We start from the raw sequence: 22,361 nt of genomic DNA on the forward strand, positions 1-22,361 counted from the left end.
TTCTTTTAATTATTGAATGAATGAAGATTTGATTTTCAAGGCTCTCTCTCTCTAGCCATCTCTCTCTCAAGCATCACATTCCTCTGATGTTCTCTCTATACTTCTTCTTCTCTCTCTACTCTCTCTCTTTTATCATATCTCTCTCTCTCTTCTTTATTCCGCGTGGAGACCTGGGCATGTCTAGGCTGGTCCTTCATCTCTTTCAAGGGTTCAAGGCCTTCTAATACCTGTATCTTCATTGTGGAGTGATCCCTACCTTGAAAATCAATGTAGAAGCACTCTCAGTCGTGGTTCTGTTGTTCGCCTTTCTTACAAACGTGTCTCAGGTATTTATACCACTATCTATACATTTATCATACCTTAAGATCAGTCCTTAATCTTTCTTAAAGTCGTCTAAACTGTCTAGACTAAGACCACATTCGTAAAATCATTGTAGTCCCGTTTTGTGGGTTGTTTAGCCTTCTCTAACCCTCCACACCTTACTTGACCCTACTTGATTGTGCATATCCCTTTCAGAATTTTCTAGCATTGTCACCTAACACTTGAAACGAATCTCAACCTTAACCAAGACCCTACCTATCTCTGGGACTTGAAATTGCACCCTACTAATTTTACATAACGTGTAATTTTGCCCTTTTAACATCATCAGCCTCTCCAATGACCCAACCTGATCTCTTTGTAGAACGACCTCAACTCATCTCTGATGAAAAGTGTATTTTTTTTAAACAATTACGAAAATCAAAACCCAAGGATTTGAGGCCTCACAAACTTAACAACATTCCAAACCACAAGAGATCTCTACATTGAACCAACAAATCAAATAGCTAACTTTATTAATCAATAAATCAATGTCTACACCAACAACAACAACAACAACAACTACGCCTTCATCCCAAAACAATTGGGGTCAGCGATATGAACCAAAAAAGAAATTCATTTTGGGTCTTCCACATGAATCCTTTTCCTCCAATCATTTCTATCCAATGCCATGTCCTCGGTGAGGTTCAAAGCATTCATATCCTTTCCTATCATCTCCATCCAAGTCTTCCTAGGCCTACCCCGACCTCTTTTAACTAATATATTTTCACATTTCTCCAACCTTCTAACTGGAGCATCATTAGGCCTTCACCGAATATGTCCAAACCACCGTAAACGATTCTCTCGCATCTTATTTTCAATGGGTGCAACACCTACCTTCTTACGTATCTCCTCGTTCTGAATCTTATCTTTTATTGTATTTCCACACATCCATCTAAGCATCCGCATCTCAGCTACACTCATTTTTTGAATATGATGTCTCTTGGCAGCCCAACATTCCGTACCATATAGTAAAGCGGGTCTAATAGTCGTCCTATAAAACTTTTCCTTCAACCGCAATGGCATTCTACGATCGCACAGCACTCCAGTTGCACTTTTCCATTTCATCCACCCAACCTTTATCCTATGATTTACATCTCCATCAATTTCTTTATATTTTTGAATGATGGATCCCAAATATTTGAAATAATCATTCACCGGTATTTCTTGCTCACCAAGCTTCACTACACTCCCATCACTACTTCGTTGCTTACTAAACCGACATTCCATATATTCAGTCTTACTCTTACTCAACTTAAAACCTCTAGCTTCCAATGTCTGTCTCCATAATTCTAACTTAGCATTAACCCCAGCTCTAGACTCATCAATCAAAACAATATCATCAGCAAACAACATACACCACGGTACATTTTCTTGAATTGATCTCGTAAGCTCATCCATCACTATCGCAAATAGGAAAGGGCTGAAAGCAGATCCTTGATGTAACCCAACCGTTATCGGAAAATTGGTTGTCACCCCTCCACAAGTGCGGACATTGGTTACTACTCCTTCATACATATCTTTAATTATACTAATGTACTTGAGAGAAACACCTTTCTTCATCATTGTCCACCAGTGAACGTTCCTAGGTACTCTATCGTATGCCTTCTCTAAATCAATAAAAACCATATGCAAATCTTTGTTCCTCTCTCTATATCTTTGAATAAGTTGTCTAAGAAGATGTATAGCTTCCATAGTTGATCTTCCAGGCATAAAACCAAATTGATTCTCCGATATCATGACAACCTTCCTCAACCTAGACTCAATCACCCTCTCCCAAAGTTTCATAGTATGACTCATGAGTTTTATACCACGATAGTTTGTGCAATCTTGTATATCACCCTTATTCTTATATAAAGGCACCAAAGTACTCTTTCTCCACTCATTAGGTATCTTATTTGTTCACCAAATCAAGTTAAAAAGATTTGTCAACCATTCTAAACCTTTATCTCCCAAGCATTTCCAAGCCTCGATAGGTATACCATATGGGCCAACTGCCCTTCTTGATTTCATTTTCTTCAAAGCCTCTGCAATTTCTTTCTTTTGAATCTTGCGCATAAATCAATGTCTGAAAACATTATTAATATAAAGTATGAAATCACAAAGCCACACTGTCCAAAAATAATAGAAGCAAGTCACACGATCTCGTAGGCTCTCTGATGCAGTCATCTTCATCACTGATCTCCAAGTCTTATGAAAAACATACGAAGTACTGGGTAAGAATCAAATATTCTTTGTATGAATTGACTACAAGTTTTTAGAGGAACATAACTACAACAATATCTCACATGAAACAGACAGAAAAAAGTATAAATCAAATTCATGCAAGTTTTGAGAGGAACATAACTACAACAATTTCACAATTCAATTATCATTCAAGCATTTAAAAGCAATTATCATGCAATAACAATATCTCACATGAAACAAAACAAGTAAGAATGCATGAACTAATACAGAACAGTAAGTATGCATGATTTCAATACACATGCATGAATAAATTATTAAGTTATTATCAAAGTTTTCTTTTACATGCATGTCCTTATTAAATGCACACAAGTTTAGTTTCATTTTTCATTAAACTTGTGGATACTCAAACGAGCACAACAGTTCTCGAAGTCTAAGTTAGGTTTTCAGTGGTAGCTTAACACATAATTTATATTTTATTATTGGGTTTCACACTTAACTCTCGACCGATATCAAAAATCAACATCCATCAAAACATTAAAAATCAACATCTAATGCCGAAACACCAGGGAAATCAATATTCATTGATGTCACTTTTTTGATATATTAAAAATAACAGTTGTGTCGCAACACCACCCCCAGGCAAAGTGGCTAAAACTCTCTAAAACTGTGGTGGGAGGTGAATCACCATATCGGGTTTAGGAGCATAATTGCATATGAACTTTTAGTATCCTCATAGTTTTTCCAAAACTATCATCCAGGATTCTTACACTGTGAAAGGGACATTAAGAAAAAAAAGTATTAATTACATTATTTATCTCTTTTATCTTTTTAACAAAAGTCAAATTCTTTACAAAAAAATTATTTTGCAAATCAACATGCAAAACACAACATAGAACCTTGCCCGTTACAAATTTAACAGTGCAATTAATTTAGAAAGCTAATAACTTCAAAAGTGAATTTTGCAATGCATAATACTAATCTTGGAGTTACACATGCTCCTGGCCTACAATGGTTCACATATGACTGATGCATCTTATGCAAAATCCTCAATGAACATGCACACACACAACTATTAAAACATGTCCACAATGCATATTCATTTACACATAATCAATAATATACATATAAACCATACTGTATATACATATGAACAATTGCTTGCAACATGCATTTTTCTTTCATGATTCATCTCATGCATAATGCCCAAACATGCACATGATCATGTTAATGCAACCTTAAAATAACTTCAAAATTTTCGTGCTCATGATATGCGCAACTATGCCAACATAATATCTAAATGCATGGGCATACATAACCACTAGACATTGTTACCATTCGCATGAGCAAAATTCATGAATATATATATATATATATATATATATATATATATATATATATATATATATATATATATATATATATATATTCCCATGAGACTACATGAGATAAATCACAAAGCTATCTTTCTGAATAAACCCAGGTTCATACATAACCAAAAGAATCATATCCTTAACATAGTAAAGGCAGTCAAATTTAACAGTTTACTAAAATCGAATCAGATTTATAAACAAGGTCCCAAATTTAGATAATTAATAAGAATTTAGCTTTAACATTCCGGATTACAAATCATTTAACAAAAAACCAGAACTAAGTAACATAAATTCTAGGCTTAGACACATGTTTAAACTAAGCTTAACTCACTTGATCAAACTCACATTTAATTAATTCTGTCCAGATTTAAGCCCACTTTTAAATTACCGATTTGAAGCTTGTTCAATATAAACCTAAAAGCAGGCATTCACTTTTAAGGCAACCCATAAAATCGGTTTCATAATGGTGACAAAAAAACGGATTTTATATATCAACCAAATTTCAGATTTGGCCAGTTAAGTAGAACTCAAAGTTTTTTTTCTAAAGCCAAATTTAACAATCAAATAAAAACTTAGTTTTTTATTAACTCTAAAACCAGATTTAACAATCAAGAAAAAATGAGATTTTTAAATATTAACCATAGTAAAGAATCTCCTAAACACAAGGTGGAAACAGTTCTTTATATATATATATTTTCCAAGCCTACCAAAATAAGACATCTTTCTGTTATGGGTCAGTCCAAACCCAACGTGAGTCTGGGTTTTGGACAGATCCTAGAGTTCAAATCATACCCCTCAATAAAATCAGTCCAATCTGATTCTTAGGTTTAGTGGGTCATGAACCCTCAAAACTGATTTGAATTTCAGTCCAAGAAAACCAAACGCGGACCCTCAACCGCAGGGCATATTGGATCAAAACTCGGTACTTGAACCACTAGCAAAATCGATGTATAATCAATCCAAACTACATATACACCATCCATAAAAGAATCAATGCACAAAAAAATTGAAACTCTGAACAAGCTTATCAATCTAAGCATGTTATTATGTTCATCATGCAATTAATAAAACCTACTAAGTCAAATTTGTACATACCCTTAACGAAAAAACTCAGTGCATGAATACATAAAAATCAAGATCTGAATCATCAGGCTATATCAAATTTGTACATGCACTTAACAATAAACATTATTATACATACAGATTTTTAAACTCCCAGATTTGTGATTTCCAAAACCAAGCATACATACTGATCTTTATTAAACTGAACATTCAACCAAGAAAAACGCAGATTCAAATAACTGAATGTCAAACCAAAAATGCAGTTATAAAATCAACTGAACTACAATCAGGAAAAAAATGTAGATTAAGTTAAAGCCTGATAAACCCAATCAAAAAAAAAATCTGGTTTAATTTACATTCATCACTAATAAAGATTTAGATTTAAGGCCTATTAAACCTAATCAAAGAATTTGCATATGAATCCTCACATAAATAGTCTCTCCATGTTCGAATCAATAGAGGAACCCATACATTCGATTGGAGACGAAAGAGATAAAAAAAAGACTATATCGACGATCGGAAATGATCTTCCTTTCCTTCTCCTTCTCCTTCTCCTTCTCCTTCTCCTTCTCCTTCTCCTTCTCCTTTCTTTCTTCCTTTTTTTTCTCTCTCTCTCTCTCTCAAACAAAATCTAGAGAGAGGGGTGAGTTAGACCCTTTTAATTTTTTTTGTCTTCTAGAGAGAGGGTGACATCCCTTCTAGAGTCCCATAGAAGATAGAGTTCTACAAAATATAGAATTATATCTTCTATAGGATTCTCTAGAAAACCATAGACCATGGCCTTTAAAATCTAGACTAGAATCCCTTTATGATTCACGTATCAGGTCTAGTTTTGACCATCCAGATTTAGTGGTTCTGATCCTGTAGATTTGTGTATCGTTTAATACATCATCATTAGAGACCTCATACCCTTATCATATTGTGTCAACCAAGGTACAATACTTTAGACACATCAACCGCATGTATAAGGCCTAGAAACCGCAAGTACGATCTACTCGCTCGCTTTCATCAGACTCCAACAACAATATGTGTTTGTTGTTGCCAGTCCAAACTCTGAACCTTCTATATCGGATTATCTAGAGTGTGTAACATATGTCCTTTTGGACGAGGTTCTACCGATGGAATCTTTTTCAATGTCATTGAGTGTTAGAGACCACCCTTGTGTGCTCATAGTCCTTGTGTGCAGCACGTGACAACATCTTAGCAGATGCCACACCCTGCAGTGCAAACCCTATGCATCCTTGCTCACCGCAGCACATGCAACACACATAGGCGCACACGTCAATCATGACACATCATGTCACCATTATAGTAGGAGTGCAACCTCGTGCGCTTGACCACCCTCAGCAGTGTAGTAGCAAGCACAATAAATCTACGCACAAGCATGGTTCACAGACCTAGATCACATGGATAGAGGATTGATTTTATAAAGGAACTCAACGATTCCTATGTGCGTTTTGGCTCAAATTTTGATATATTCTCGTGGTTTGTATTAAGATCTTGTGTGCTCATTTTGGGCTCAACTGAGTTGTGTAAGAAGGGCTTGCACACCTGAAACTCTATGGTGTACCCACATTGTAAAGACCGTGAAAAAATAAAAACGTGTCCGACTCACGTCAGACACATGCCTGACACGTGTCGGATGTGAGTCAGGGTCTGACCCCTGTGTCGGGCCCGGATCCAGGCTGGATCCGAGCTTGAGCCGACCTGTGCCCCGGCTTCTCAAATTCTCGAGAAGTCGGTGTCCTTAAAAGGACACAACGTCTCGGGCGAAGGGCAAAACCCTCACCCCTTCTCTCTCATCTGCACTGCCCCCATCACGCTCCCGCCGGCGATCGGAGACGCCGGCGAGCAATTCCGATCGGCGATCCTCTCTGCGGCCACCTCTCTGTCCGTCTGGCTTCCCGGCAACGAAAGCTCCAGCGATCCCCCGCCGACGACCACGTTCTTCCCCCTCTTTTTGCTGTGAGGGTGGTAACCTCCGACGACCTTCTCGACGCCGACGACTCGCCGTCAGCCACGGCCGTTGTCCTAGGTGTTGCAGCCGCCGGCGATCGTCGCCTCCCCCCCCCCCCCCCTTGCTGTCTCCTCTTCGCCTCTCACCCTTCGAGCGAGGGTTTCTGGCCATCGGCCTCCCCTCTCAGTCTGGCGACTTTCGAGCATCGCCACCACCCTCCGTCCGGGTGGCCTCAGCCGACAGTGGCCTCATCCTTCCATCCCTGACGACGCGAGCTCTCTTCCACCCAGCATCGGAGTAGCCCCGTGCGAGCAACCCCTCCGACGGTCTCATGGCTTCGGTCCTCAGAGGTAAAACCCCTTCTTCCGTTCTCTTTTTTCTTTCCTAGCACCGGCAAGGAGCTTCGCTCCCTGTGTCGACTTAGCTTTTCAGTAGGGGGGCTCTGCTCCCCTACCTCTAGCAGGTTTTTCGGCAAGGCTCGATCGAGCCCTGTGACCCTCCTCTTTTTCCTTTTGAGGAGTTGTTCGATAGGGGGCTGAGCCCCTGTCGGCAAGGGGGTTAACCCCCCCTGCCTTCCTCTTTGTATGGGTCGACAGGGGGACTTTGCCCCTGTCGTCGTTGCTTGCCGGCAGGGGGCTCGGCCCCCCTGCCATTTCGCCTTGCCGACAAGGGGCTCTGTCCTCTGCCATCTGCCTTTGTTTCATTTTCGGTAAGAGACAAGCCCCCCTACCTTCTTTCTTTTCCCGACAGGGGGCGAGCCTCCCCTGTCGTTGCTCTTGTGTTCGGCAGGGGGCTTCACACCCTGCCTTATCTTGTTGATTCCGGCAGGGGGATGAACCCCCCTGCTCGCCTGTTGTTTTTCGGTAGGGGGCGGGGTCCCCCTGCCTTTGTGTTGCTTCTCGGCAGGGGGCTTCGTCCCTCTGCCTTATTTTGTTTGCTGGTAGGGGGCGGAGCCCCCCCCTGCACTCTTTGTTGTGCCGGCAGGGGGCGAGGCCCCCTGCCTCCTGCGTTGTGCCAGCAGCGGGCGAAGCCCCCTTGCTTTTCTGTTTTCGAGCAGGGGCTTGCCCCCTGCATCTCTGTGTTTGTTCTCCGGCAAGGGGCCTTGCCCCCTTGCCTTGTTCTTGCTGCCAGCAGGGGGCTGCGCCCCTGTCTCATGCTCTGACAGGGGGTGTTTCCCCCCTGCCTTGTTGTAGCAAGTGTGGCACGGAGCCCCTGCTCCCTCCCCTGCCTTTCCTTGTGATAGCAGACAGGGAGCTCCTGCTCCCTGCCTCTGCTACTGTTGCCAAGCAGGGTTGAGGCCCCTGCCTCTGGCACTCTTGTCTGCAGGATGCAGAGCTCCTGCCTCTGCCTTCTGCAGGCATGAGACCTTGCTGTGTTTACTTCTCTTTTTTTATATGGCATATACTAACGTTCTAAGATCTCCAGGTTGAACGGTGGATCCAGCTCGCCCTCTGTGGCTCGAGCTCTTCTTTGCCTACACTGCATGCGTACGAGGACCCGCAACCCCTTAAGGTAGGGGATTCTTGCGTGAAAGGACAATGAACTTATAAATGCTAAAATAAGAAAGATAACTAAAAGAGGACGATATATGTATACGTATAATATATATACGTATGTCTTTACCTTCAAGGACGCGGTTTCGCGATCCTTGTCCTCTTTACTTTCCTGCACTTTCTTTTCTGTCGTCGCCGCGCTATATGTGCCTAGGCTTTCTATTTCTGCCTTTACATTCCATGTCTTTTAACTCAAAGACGCGGTTTCGCGATCCTTGTCCTCTTTACTTTTTCGGACTTTACTTTTCTATTGCCCCACGCTTTGCGCCCTGGCATTTACTTATGTTTGCCTTATTCTCCAGGATGCATGGTCCTCCTTTATGTTCATGCACTTTACCTTCTTGCATTTACTTGTTGCCCCGCGCTTTATGTGCCATGGCCTTTGCTTCTCGCTTTACTTTCTTGTACTGTCGTGCTTGCTCTTGCACTTGCCTTTTTCTTGTGTTTGTCCTTACCTTGCAGTTGTCTTGCTCATGCATGTATTCGTATCTCTGTCGTATGCTTTCTTTCTTGCTTACGCTTATCGATCTATCGAGGTGCAACCCTATGCCTCGTGAGTCATCCTTTACACTTGCGTGGTCAATATAGGGTCTCCTACCTCACGAGTCGCTTGCGTAGTTGCCTGCTTGTGCATTACGATGATCGAGGTATGATCTCATACCTCGTGTGGAGCTTTAGCGTTCTACCCTCGCAGTGCGGCCTCGCCCACCGAGTCTTGTCCCTCGTTTTGCCTTTGTATTAGTATGTGCACAAGTTTGCCTCTTGTCAGCTTGCACTCCTTGAGTACAACTCCGAGTGCATAGTGTATATCGTCTCACTTGGCTTACAAGCCACGACACACACTTATGCACTTCAGTTCTCAAAAGACATCGTCTTAGGTGCAAACCTATTTTCAAGATGTATAAGCTTGTAAAGCAGAGGTAGCGGCCGGACCTCCCAAATTGATGTATTTGGGATAGATGTGTTACAACCTTAGTTTGCCTATTCGATACGACTTAGATAACCTTATATAGGATCCTGTGCACGAATAGGGGCGGGGATCCTAGCGTGGTACTTGCGCCATCTCTAGATCGGTGTTACCTCGCCTAGTTTCTAGGCTTTCTGGTTCAACCATGTTTGCAGCGCCTTCCTTCGGGAAGGTATTGTTGGATCTACTACAAGGGATCCATGTTCCTCCTCTTGTAGTTATACCCTTAGTCACGTACGATATGTTTGGACTACGAGAGCAGAATGAGAGGTCTATAAGAACCTCTAAACATGTATTGACACATTGAGTTAATCCTGTTATGTTGTTTTCGCCTAATAGGCAGATTGCTCACGATTGTCTAAAGGACCCGAGCACGATCAGTTGGAACTGGAATGAGTTCACTGCGGGCTTCTATAAAGTAGAAGCATTGGGATTTCCTGCGAGAGATTTGTACCCCTCTCATCGTGGTTGTACTTTTGAATAGGTACGTTGCATACTACGATGAGTAGGATGAGAGGTCTATGTCTGCCTCGAACATGCAATGGCATGTGTTTGAGATCACAAGAGTGATGTTTCTACCCTCACTGGGGATTGACCCCCTTTCATCGTGATTGTATATGTGAATAGTTATGATGCATACTGCGGTGAGTAAGATGTGAATTGTGTGCTTGCCTCGAACTCGCAATGGCGCGTATAACTCACCTAAATAATAATCATGCGCCTTCACAGGCAAGATGCTCGATTGGGTTGAAAGACCACAGCATGAGAATGGGACGGCGGTTAAGAAACCCTCTATCGTGCTCATTCGGGACGGTTCATCAAGAGAGAGGATGGATGGTACAAAACTCCGATGGACAGTCATATGTGGCAATCTCGGGCAAAGATTTGACCTTCCCCAGTCATCGGAGGTTAGGAGAAATCCTTTGGGCCACTTCTGCAGAAGTACGGATGCGCATCCATTGGGCCTTTGTTTGCCTTTGGGGATTTACTCTCTTGGTCACAGACCGTCCCCTTAGGAAGCGGACTCAGACAGTCATTCGGGGTATAATAAAATACATAGCATAATGGACCCCCGAATCGATCTCGGTTGTTTCTACGTTTTGCTTTGTGCGTACCCACAATGGCCTGCTTAGTAATGAGACAAGATATAACTTATACACATGATCATGAGATATGCATGTTGTGACGTGCATTACTTGTTTGCTAGCTCGGTAGTTTGGTATGCTAGTCGTTGAACTAGGTACGCCTGTCGAGGCGTTACCCTTATTGGTTAAATTGCTTACGCAGTTCTTTGCTTAGTAATAACTAGCTTCTCATACTAGTTGATTGCTTATCCTATGTAGCTTATGAATTGCTTGTGATGCAATAGCTTGTGCCTCTCGATTAATGAAATCACTTGTCAATGGATTGAGTCATCCTATGGTAATTGTATATGTATTACGAGTGTTGTTATGAATACTTGTCTTATGCAATTGCTTTGCTTGACTGGTGAATAGAGTTAGTTACTCTTCACCTATTATATCTATGAGATTGCTATAGTTGCTTATTTATCACTATAATCCTCCTTGCTCTTGTACGTAGCTGGTTGCCTTACTAGAGCCTTGCTTACTCTACAACACATTTGGTTAGATCTGCTAGTCTTGCTTGTTCCTGCTTTAGCTAGCGTTTATCTTACTTATTGCAGCTTTTGCTCTTTGTTGTCTTTTGCACCCCTACTAGTCTGTTGTGAGACTGGCCTATTTTCATGGGCAGGTGGTGAACAGGTTGGGACAGTTTGCGATGGTACGATAACGCGATGCACTCAAGGCAATGCCCTTTCCTGACGTTGCACTTCTGGGGACTCTTTTGATAGATCTGGTACAAGGTTTCTTTGAAATCATCTCTTTTGATTAGAACTCTGGATTTCTAAAACTGTATTACCAAAATGTGGTTCTTCTTTTCATTTCAATAAAATATATATTTGAATTGCAAATCGGTTTGTAAGGGGAAATCTGCTTTTGGTTGTAATGTGCCCAAGGTCTAGGGACTTGTTGTTTTGAACCTGATCTTCCGCTGAACTTCTGTTTTAAACTCTGATAAATGATTGATTTCAAAGCTTTCTACCTTTTTCATAAAAGGTTTCAAGTCCACGATTTTGGGGCGTTACAGCTTTTGGTATCAGAGCAACTGGGAAAGTGGTAATCCTTGATCATCTGCCATCTACATCGCACTGTGATTATCTATTTCTCTTAAATTATTTTGTAGTTATTTTAATTAAAGAATGTGTTTTTGCTTAGATGTCGTTCAATAAACTGATCAAATCTATAGACGCATTAACCGGAGCAGTTGAGGAGCTCCAAGCGATGGTCCAAAACCTGGATCATAGGGTTGATAGGTTGGTTTGCACGAGCACCAATCTAGAGCGAGATGTCAGCCCTCATGTTTTGTCTGGCCCTATGTGCCTTCGAAACCTCGATGGTTGTTATTTTTGCGAATAGGTGGGGCATTCTGCTGAAGAATGCCACTTTAAGCAACGTCGCGCTATAAATTTTGCCGAAGATAGTGCTGACAACAAGCGTCGACCTGCTAAAAGACAGAAACTAAGTGAAGGAAATGAGCCTCAATGATCGTTAAACCCAAAGTGTTTGAGATGCGATCATGTTCACCGTGGACAGGCATGTCCCCGATTCTCTGGTGGTTGCTTTTATTGTGGCAGAGTGGGCCACTTTATCCGTAATTGTCGCGTAAAGAAGGTGGATGACCTTCGGCAAGTGGACAGTACGCCCAAACCTCCTCAGCAATAGCAACAAAACACATAGTAATCGTCAAATAGACACCTTTGATAGTCTTAGTTTAAGGTTTTTGTGTGTTTTGTTATGCATTTTTGTCAAGTAAAAGCTTATCAATGAATTTTTGTGTGACTTTGGTGTCTTTGTGATTTTAATGATTGTGATGCTGATTAGGTGAATGACGTGTCACGCCTACAACCGATTTGTTTTTGGGTAGTTGACTCATTACGCCTATGAATGATTGACTTTTAGGTGTTTGACTTATACGCCTACAAAATCATTAGTTTAGATCATTTAGGCGTATGACACCTCACGACTATAAATGATTAGTTTTTTTTATAATATATTACGCCTACGTAACTGTGTTGCAGGGTTTCGCATTATGATTGGTTGTGTGATTACATCATCCTTGTATAGCATGATTGATGAATATCATGGGTATTGGACTAGAGATGTCTTGCAGGTATGTGCGTGTGTTTCACGCTGAAGTGGTCGGATGTGATGTGCTTTGAGGTAAGAATTGTGGATGCATATGATGGTGCAAAGATTTGAATTGTCTTATTTGCACATGCAACTTGAATCCTGTGAATTTATTGAACTGCGTAGGAGTTACGTAAGTTGAAGTTAGGATGATTCATAATACGTTATTTACGTATTTCTGTGTATAGAATTTTTGCTTTGATTGTGCATGCTTGGAGGTCCTATTTGAGGATATAATGTTTCTTGTGGCATTGATGAGTTGCGTAGTTTAAATCTTCTATGTGATGTGATTGATATGCCACGTGATAAGAATTGTTGAGAGCATGCGATGAATAATTATATTCGATATTTGATTATGGTTCGTGGAACCTTGTTGGAAGAATGTGTGATTCAGTGTTTTGTTCTGCCATGTGAAGTGATACGATGCATATTGTTGGTATATATGCTTATTCCCATCTTGGTGGCTTCTGACCTTGTGTGTGGTCAATTATTTTGATCAGTCGATTGTTTTGATGCATGCATCACTGTGTATGGCGCCTGTTGAGGATCTGATCTCCAATGGATTATCTGCGAGGGGGGGTGTATGACCAAGATCAGGTGACCCACTAGAGTGGTAGAATTCTGTGAGGACGTGCACTGTCCAAGACCGGGTAGCCGCAAAGACGGTGAACTGTGAGGAAGTGTATGGTCCAAGACCAAGTATACCATCTAGGGCGGTAATTCCTTGTGAGGTCGTACATTGTCCCAGACCAGGTGATTCGGCGTGGATCTTGTTAATCATATTAATGGTTATCGACCCAGTGAGCGGTCATTTGTGTTGATGCGTGTATCATAGTGATTTTATTTGATTATGGCATTTGTTGAGGATTTGGTTCCCAAGGGTTTTCTGTAAGGGTTCGTATGACCAAGATCTGGTAACCCGGCTAGAGTGGTAGAATCTCTGTGAGGATATACACTGTCCAAGATCAGGTATACCATCTAGAGCGGTAATCCCTTGTGAGGTCGTATGTTTCCCAGATCAGGAGGTCCGACGAGGAACTTGTGTGACTTTGATTTCCATGAAAGGCTATGGTGAGCTGTATTGATCTTCTGATATTGATGAGTATAGCCAGTTGTGAATCTATAGATTTGGCTTTCTGTTTTAGCATGATTATATGCCCAGCTCAGATGTGAGAATTAGATCTGTATTGATTTTTAGATTTTGATCTTGTTTTCGACCTTCTATTGGAAGGGTGAGCTTTTATGAGAAAGTATGTCGCCTTAAGTGAGTCTTGATAGGTGGCAGTTGGCCGCATTAGGCCTTGAGAGAATATAGATTGTGTTTATTCATGACGCAGAGTTTGTTAGAAGTTGCAAGTGTAACACACGACGTCTTGATGATGATTTAGAGACCCCGTTCAAGGAACGTAAACTAGAGCAATGTCTCGTTTTGTCTCTTCATCCCTTATCGCATCAAGTAGAAGTTAATGATTTAACCTTTCCTATGGTCTTCTACTAGACTCATTTTCTTTGATGACTCGTCGTGTCTCTTCATCCTTGAAGATAGCGAATGAGCATTCTTATAACCTTCTGCTAAACTCCTCCTTTTGTGGCTCTCCATATGAACTCTTGTGAACTCTTTCGAAGACAAGTTTAAAATGAATTCACACATACGTTTTGTTCGATCAAGTTGTTGGCTTCGAACCTCTCCTTGGGACTCATTATGTGTTGTCCTGATCTCTTCAGAAGCTTATGTGTTTGGGGGTTCATGTGCGCTCGTGCATCCTAATCTACCTAGTTTCCTTAGGCTGCAGTCTAGGCAGATCACCTTCCTATGAAATTTCGAGGACGAATTTTTTTTTAAGGGAGGTAGGATGTAAAGACCGTGAAAAAAAAAACCGTGTCCAACTCGCGTCAGACACGTGTCGGACGCGAGTCAGGGTCTGACCCCTGTGTCGAGCCCGGATCCAGGTTGGATCCGAGCTTGAGCCGACCCGTGCTTTGGCATCTCAAATTCTCGAGAAGCCGGTCTCCTAAAAAGGACACAACGTCTCGGGCGAGGGGCAAAACCCTCGCCCCTTCTCTCTCATCTACACCACCCCCATCACGCTCCCACCGGCGATCGAAGACGTCGGCGAGAGATTCTGATCGGCGATCCTCTCTGCGGCCACCTCTCTGTCCGGCTGGCTTCCTGGCGACGAAAGCTCCAGCGATCCCCCGCCGACGACCACGTTCTTCCCCCTCTTTTTGCTGTGAGGGTGGTAACCTCCGACGACATTCTCGACGCTGACGACTCACCGTCAGCCACGGCCGTTGTCCTAGGTGTTGCAGCCGTCGGCGATCGTCGCCTCCCCCCCCCCCCCACCATTGTCGTCTCCTCTTCGCCTCTCACCCTTCGAGCGAGGGTTCCTGGCCATCGGCCTCCCCTCTCAGTCCGGCGACTTTCGAGCATCGCCACCACCCTCCGTCTGGGTGGCCTCAGTCGACAGTGGCCTCGTCCTTCCGGCCCTGACGACGCGAGCTCTCTTCCACCTAGCATCGGAGTTGCCCCGTGCGAGCAACCCCTCCGACGGTCTCGTGGCTTCGGTCCTCAGAGGTAAAACCCCTTCTCCCGTTCTCTTTTTTCTTTCCTAGCGCCGGCAGGGAGCTTCGCTCCCTGTGTCGGCTTAGCTTTTTGGTAGGGGGGCTCCGCTCCCCTACCTCTAGCAGGTTTTTCGGCAGGGCTCGATCGAGCCCTGTGACCCTCCTCTTTTTCCTTTTGAGGAGCTGTTCGACAGGGGGCTGAGCCCCTGTCGGTAGGGGTTAACCCCCCCTGCCTTCCTCTTTGTATGGGTCGACAGAGGGACTTTGCCCCTGTCGTCGTTGCTTGCGGGCAGGGGGCTCGGCCCCCCCTGCCATTTTGCCTTGCCGGCAGGGGGCTGTGTCCCCTTCCATCTGCCTTTGTTTCATTTTCGGTAGGGGACAAGCCCCCCTACCTTCTTTCTTTTCCCGACAGGGGGCGAGCCCCCCCTGTCGTTGCTCTTGTGGTCGGCAGGGGGCTTCGCACCCTGCCTTATGTTGTTGATTCCGGCAGGGGGCTGAACCCCCATGCTCGCCTGTTGTTTTTCGGTAGGGGGCGGGGTCCCCCTGCCTTTGTGTTGCTTCTCGGCAGGGGGCTTCGTCCCCCTGCCTTCTTTTGTTTGCCGGCAGGGGGCGGAGCCCCCCCCTGCACTCTTTGTTGAGCCAGCAGGGTGTAAAGCCCCCCCCCTGCTTTTATGTTTTCGAGCAAGGGCTTGACCCCTGCATCTCTGTGTTTGTTCTCTGGCAAGGGGCCTTGCCCCCTTGCCTTGTTATTGCTGCCGGCAGGGGGCTGCGCCCCTATCTCATGCTCTGACGGGGGTGTTTCCCCCGTGCCTTGTTGTAGCAGGTGTGGCAGGGAGCCCCTGCTCCCTCCCCTGCCTTTCCTTGTGCTAGCAGACAGGGAGCTCTTGCTCTCTGCCTCTGCTATTGTTGCCAAGCAGGGTTGAGGCCCCTGCCTCTAGCACCCTTGTCTGCAGGATGTAGAGCTCCTGCCTCTGCCTTCTGCAGGCATGAGACCTTGTTGTGTTTACTTCTCTTTTCTTATATGGTATATACTAACGTTCTAAGATCTCCAGGTTGAACGGTGGATCCAGCTCGCCCTCTGTGAATTGAGCTCTTCTTTGCCTACGCTGCATGCGTACGAGGACCCGCAACCCCTTAAGGTAGGGGATTCTTGCGTGAAAGGACAATGAACTGATAAATGCTAAAATAAGAAAGATAACTAAAAGAGGACGATATATGTATACGTATAATATATTAATGTATGTCTTTACCTTCAAGGACGCGGTTTCGCGATCCTTGTCCTCTTTACTTTCCTGCACTTTCCTTTTTGTCGCCGCCGCGCTATATGTGCCTAGGCTTTCTATTTCTGCCTTTACATTCCATGTCTTTTAACTCAAGGACGCGATTTCGCGATCCTTGTCCTCTTTACTTTTTCGCACTTTACTTTTCTGTTGCCCGCGCTTTGCGCCCTTGCATTTACTTATGTTTGCCTTATTCTCCAGGATGCTTGGTCCTCCTTTATGTTCATGCACTTTACCTTCTTGCATTTACTTTTTGCCCCGCGCTTTATGCGCCATGGCCTTTGCTTCTCGCTTTACTTTCTTGTACTGTCGTGCTTGCTCTTGCACTTGCCTTTTTCTTGTGTTTGTCCTTACCTTGCAGTTGTCTTGCTCATGCATGTATTCTTATCTCTGTGGCATGCTTTCTTTCTTGCTTACGCTTATCGATCTATCGAGGTGCAACCCTATGCCTCGTGAGTCGGCCTTTACACTTGCGTGGTCAATATAGGGTCTCCTACCTCACGAGTCGCTTGCGTAGTTGCCTGCTTGTGCGTTACGATGATCGAGGTATGATCTCATACCTCGTGTGGAGCTTTAGCGTTCTACCCTCGCGGTGCGGCCCCGCCCACCGAGTCTTGTCCCTCGTTTTGCCTTTGTATTAGTATGTGCACGAGTTTGCCTCTTGTCAGCTTGCACTCCCTGAGTACAACTCCGAGTGCATAGTGTATATCGTCTCACTTGTCTTACAAGCCACGACACACACTTATGCACTTCAGTTCTCAAAAGACATCGTCTTAGGCGCAAACCTATTTTCAAGATGTATAGCTTGTAAAGCAGAGGTAGCGGCCGGACCTCCCAAATTGATGTATTTGGGATAGATGTGTTACAACCTTAGTTTGCCTATTCGATACGACTTAGATAACCTTATATAGGATCCTGTGCACGAATAGGGGCGGGGATACTAGTGAGGTACTTGCGCCATCTCTAGATCGGTGTTACCTCACCTAGTTTCTAGGCTTTCTGGTTCAACCATGTTTGCAGCGCCTTCCTTCGGGAAGGTATTGTTGGATCTACTACAAGGGATCTATGTTCCTCCTCTTGTAGTTATACCCTTAGTCACGTACGATATGTTTGGACTACGAGAGCAGAACGAGAGGTCTATAAGAACCTCTAAACATGTATTGACACATTGAGCTAATCCTGTTATGTTGTTTTCGCCTAATAGGCAGATTGCTCGCGATTGTCTAAAGGACCCGAGCACGATCAGTTGGAACTGGAATGAGTTCACTACGGGCTTCTATAAAGTAGAAGCATTGGGATTTCCTGCGAGAGATCCGTACTCCTCTCATCGTGGTTGTACTTTTGAACAGGTACGTTGCGTACTACGATGAGTAGAATGAGAGGTCTATGTCTGCCTCAAACATGCAATGGCATGTGTTTGAGATCACAAGAGTGATGTTTCTACCCTCACTGGGGATTGACCCCCTTTCATCGTGATTGTATATGTGAATAGTTACGATGCGTACTGCGGTGAGTAAAATGTGAATTGTGTGCTTGCCTCGAACTCGCAATGGCGCGTATAACTCACCTAAATAATAATCATGCGCCTTCACAGGCAAGATGCTCAATTGGGTTGAAAGACCAGAGCATGAGAATGGGAAGGCGGTTAAGAAACCCTCCGTCGTGCTCATTCGGGACGGTTCATCAAGAGAGAGGATGGATGGTACAAAACTCTGATGGACAGTCATATGTGGCAATCTCGGGCAAAGATCCGACCTTCCCCAGTCATCGGAGGTTAGGAGAAATCCTTTGGGCCACTTCTGCAGAAGTACGGATGCGCATCCATTGGGCCTTTGTTTGCCTTTGGGGATTTACTCTCTTGGTCACAGACCGTCCCCTTAGGAAGCGGACTCAGACAGTCATTCGGGGTATAATAAAATACATAGCATAATGGACCCCCGAATCGATCTCGGTTGTTTCTACGTTTTGCCTTGTGCGTACCCACAATGGTCTGCTCAGTAATGAGACAAAATATAACTTATACACATAATCATGAGATACACATGTTGTGACGTGCATTTCTTGTTTGCTAGCTCGGTAGTTCGGTATGCTAGTCGTTGAACTAGGTACGCCTGTCGAGGCGTTACCCTTATTGGTTAAACTGCTTACGCAGTTCTTTGCTTAGTAATAACTAGCTTCTCATACTAGTTGATTGCTTATCCTGTTTAGCTTATGAATTGCTTGTGATGCAATAGCTTGTGCCTCTCGATTAATGAAATCACTTGTCAATGGATTGAGCCATCCTATGGTACTTGTATATGTATTACGAGTGTTGTTATGAATACCTGTCTTATGCAACTGCTTTGCTTGACTGGTGAATAGAGTTAGTTACTCTTCACCTATTATATCTATGAGATTGCTATAGTTGCTTATTTAGCACTATAATCCTTCTTGCTCTTGTACGTAGCTGGTTGCCTTACTAGAGCCTTGCTTACCCTACAACACATTTGGTTAGATCTGCTAGTCTTGCTTGTTCCTGCTTTAGCTAGCGTTTATCTTATTTATTGCAGCTTTTGCTCTTTCTTGTCTTTTGCACCCCTACTAGTCTGTTGTGAGACTGACCCATTTTCATGGGCAGGTGGTGAACAGGTTGGGACAGTTTGCGATGGTACGATGACGCGATGCACTGAAGGCAATGCCATTTCCTGACGTTGCGCTCCTGGGGACTCTTTTGATAGATCTGGTACAAGGTTTCTTTGAAAGCATCTCTTTTGATTAGAACTCTGGATTTCTAAAACTGTATTACCAAAATGTGGTTCTTCTTTTCATTTCCATAAAATATATATTTGAATTGCAAATCGGTTTGTAAGGGGAAATCTGTTTTTGGTTGTAATGTGTCCAAGGTCTAGGGACTTGTTGTTTTTAACCTGAACTTCCGTTGAACTTCTGTTTTAAACTCTGATAAATGATTGATTTCAAAGCTTTCAACCTTTTTCATAAAAGGTTTCAAGTCCACGATTTTGGGGCGTTACACACATGCACTTGAACCCAAACCCCCTCGATAGCCTATGTTTGTGTGGTTTGTGCTTGTAACGCCCCAAATATTTAACTTGGGAATTTTGGAATAAAATTTTTTTTTCTAAACAACAGCGAAAAAACTTTATTAAATCCTTAGTCAAATTATTTGGGCGGGTTACAAGTAATAGCACAGACTCAATGCATTTAAGTAAAATAAATTCTTGCATTGAAATACTACAAGTTATCAATTACAACTTGAAGATTTATTACAATTCAGAAATCCTCAGGACATCCGAAGAAGATATGGTCACATAGCACTGTCCGCAGCGATGACCGCAATTGCTCGCCATATCAATTCCTGAAAATATTAAATCAGAAGGAGTCAGACTACCATGTCTGAGTAAGAAGCATAATATCCATATGAATGTGCACACTTTCATGTGTACAAGTATATGTACAAGAAGTTTAGATAGAACTAATAACCATTTAACAATTGATAAATGTAAAGGTCACTAAAGTCAAGCATTTCATGATATGTTTCATCAACATTAAAGCATGATTCATCATATGCATAAACTATATTCATATAAGTAATAACAACTTTGAAACTAATGTGGATGTACACCTGACTTAACTAAAGCATTTCATGTAAAGTGTGCATAAAGCACAAACATCAATGTTCAACACATCATTCATAAGTTATCACAATTTCCATGTAAAAGAAAACCGATTTGAATCATGCTCTACAGGAGTCACAGCTTACTCCAACAATTTCAACATCGAGCAGTATGCAACTACTTGAAGATTTTTCTTAATGCATTAACTTTATGTTTCATCTTGTTAATTACCCTGTGGGTACGCACAGGCATTCGACATCGTAGCGGACCGAGACCACACGAAGTTTTTATTATTTTATAACTTGTATGACTAGCCGTACGGATATCCAAAGGGGACGGTTCACGACCGAGAGAGTACTCCCCAAAGGCTAGAACTAGAATTAGGATGCACCCTGTACTTCTGCAGAAGACTTGGATCTACCACCTAGGACGAATCGGTAGTCCTGCCCCCCTAACTTCGAGGACTGGTGACCGGGTGAGACACCTCGCTCTCCCAAAAACTAAAATGTCCCACGGAGTTTGTACCATCTACCCTCTCCAAGGTAGATCATGGGTCCAGTAACATACACCGTCTTTCAGGTGTACCCAGAGCTCTGGGAAACCAGTAACATATACCGTTGTCAGGTATACCTAGTATCCCGAGAAATCGGTAACATATACCATCTTTTAGGTATACCCAGAATCCCCTTCAGTATTATTTTTATGTGCATATTTTTCATTCTTGTTTTGTTTGGATCTGGTAACATACACTATCTTTCAGGTGTACCCAAAACTTTGGGGAAAATCCAGTAACATATACCTTCTTTCAGGTATACCCAGAATCTCAAATAGAAACTGGTAACATATAGCGTCTTTCGAGTATACCCAAACATCTAGAATTTTCATTTATGTCATCATGTATTCATTTAGCTTTTGTTTTGGTACTAGGCTATACATATCGTACCCCGCTGGTTATGCCGCAACATGGCATAACCCAACTTTAAAAATTCATAGGTGCTCGTACGGCACTTTTAGCTTTCTGCGAAGTTGCAAGCTCAGTTCTAAACTTTAACCAAATCATGGCATGTCAAATGCCTTTTATTTAGCTAGCTTTTGTAAACAAGCATATACAAATTGACACTGGACATGGAAATAATCCTTTGTATGCCATTACCATAAAACCAAATCATATCATAAGTGCCCACATGACACTACAAGAGTTTTGTATGCATAGCTTCCATATTGTACCACCATGCCACTGCAGTTTTCCTTAATTGAGCAATTATAACAAACATATGTGTTTACAACATACCACATACAACCATTATGATAAGAATACATCATTGAAATCTCATTCATTGCCACCTTCATAACATTCTTAAGCAGATATGCATAATAGTGACTCTCAATGTAACACACATTCCATTTGTAGGAAAAATCACAAGTAAATTTTGTATTTCGCAACTCGAGAACAAGATAAGCATTCATTTCAGGGAACCTATAGGGCAATATGCAGCTTTTGCAAAAAGGGTGGGTGTACGCTATGGTGGTCAAAAGCCCACCCAATTTTCATTCTTCTTTAGATCGTCAAATAAAACAAGATTATGTACACGCTTGTTGTTTGCTGAATATTAGTATTTTAGCATTTATAAGATTGCACTAAGCCTTTAGTCTCACAAGTATTGTAATATATATATATATATATATATATTCTCTTTATATCAACATCCATGATTATAGTTTTTGTTTCAGGATATCGACCATTGAATACTTTTTATCGCTTGATAGCACATGTTTCGTGTGGCATACGCTGCCGGTTAGAGTCACGAACTCGATGGCAGCCCCATACCCATAGACGATCTACTCACGTGGCAGCGTAGCTGGCCTGACTTCAATGGCAGCTTGTGTTACTAATGGATAAATCTAACTACAACCTAACTCTGGTATATGCAACGATCGAGATGGAATCCAGACGACTTTGCACATGTTGCCCAAAACATTCACATGTGATAGCCCATGGATCGAAAATCTCCAGGTCCACCCTAAACTCGTACTGTAGGCATCTTATTTGTGGCCTGCACTATTTTGTCATTGATTCACGAGGTGCATTTGGATTGCGTGATCTGATCTGCACCATCGCGAGTTCCACCACCTAACACCTCGCGTAATTGGTTTATCCACGTGCTGACTTAAGAAGATTCTCCCTTTTTTTCCCTTTTTTTTTT

This window comes from Nuphar pumila, chromosome 17, assembly GCF_984573655.1.
Source record: "Nuphar pumila chromosome 17, dmNupPumi1.hap1.1, whole genome shotgun sequence".
NCBI classification, from domain to species: domain Eukaryota; kingdom Viridiplantae; phylum Streptophyta; class Magnoliopsida; order Nymphaeales; family Nymphaeaceae; genus Nuphar; species Nuphar pumila.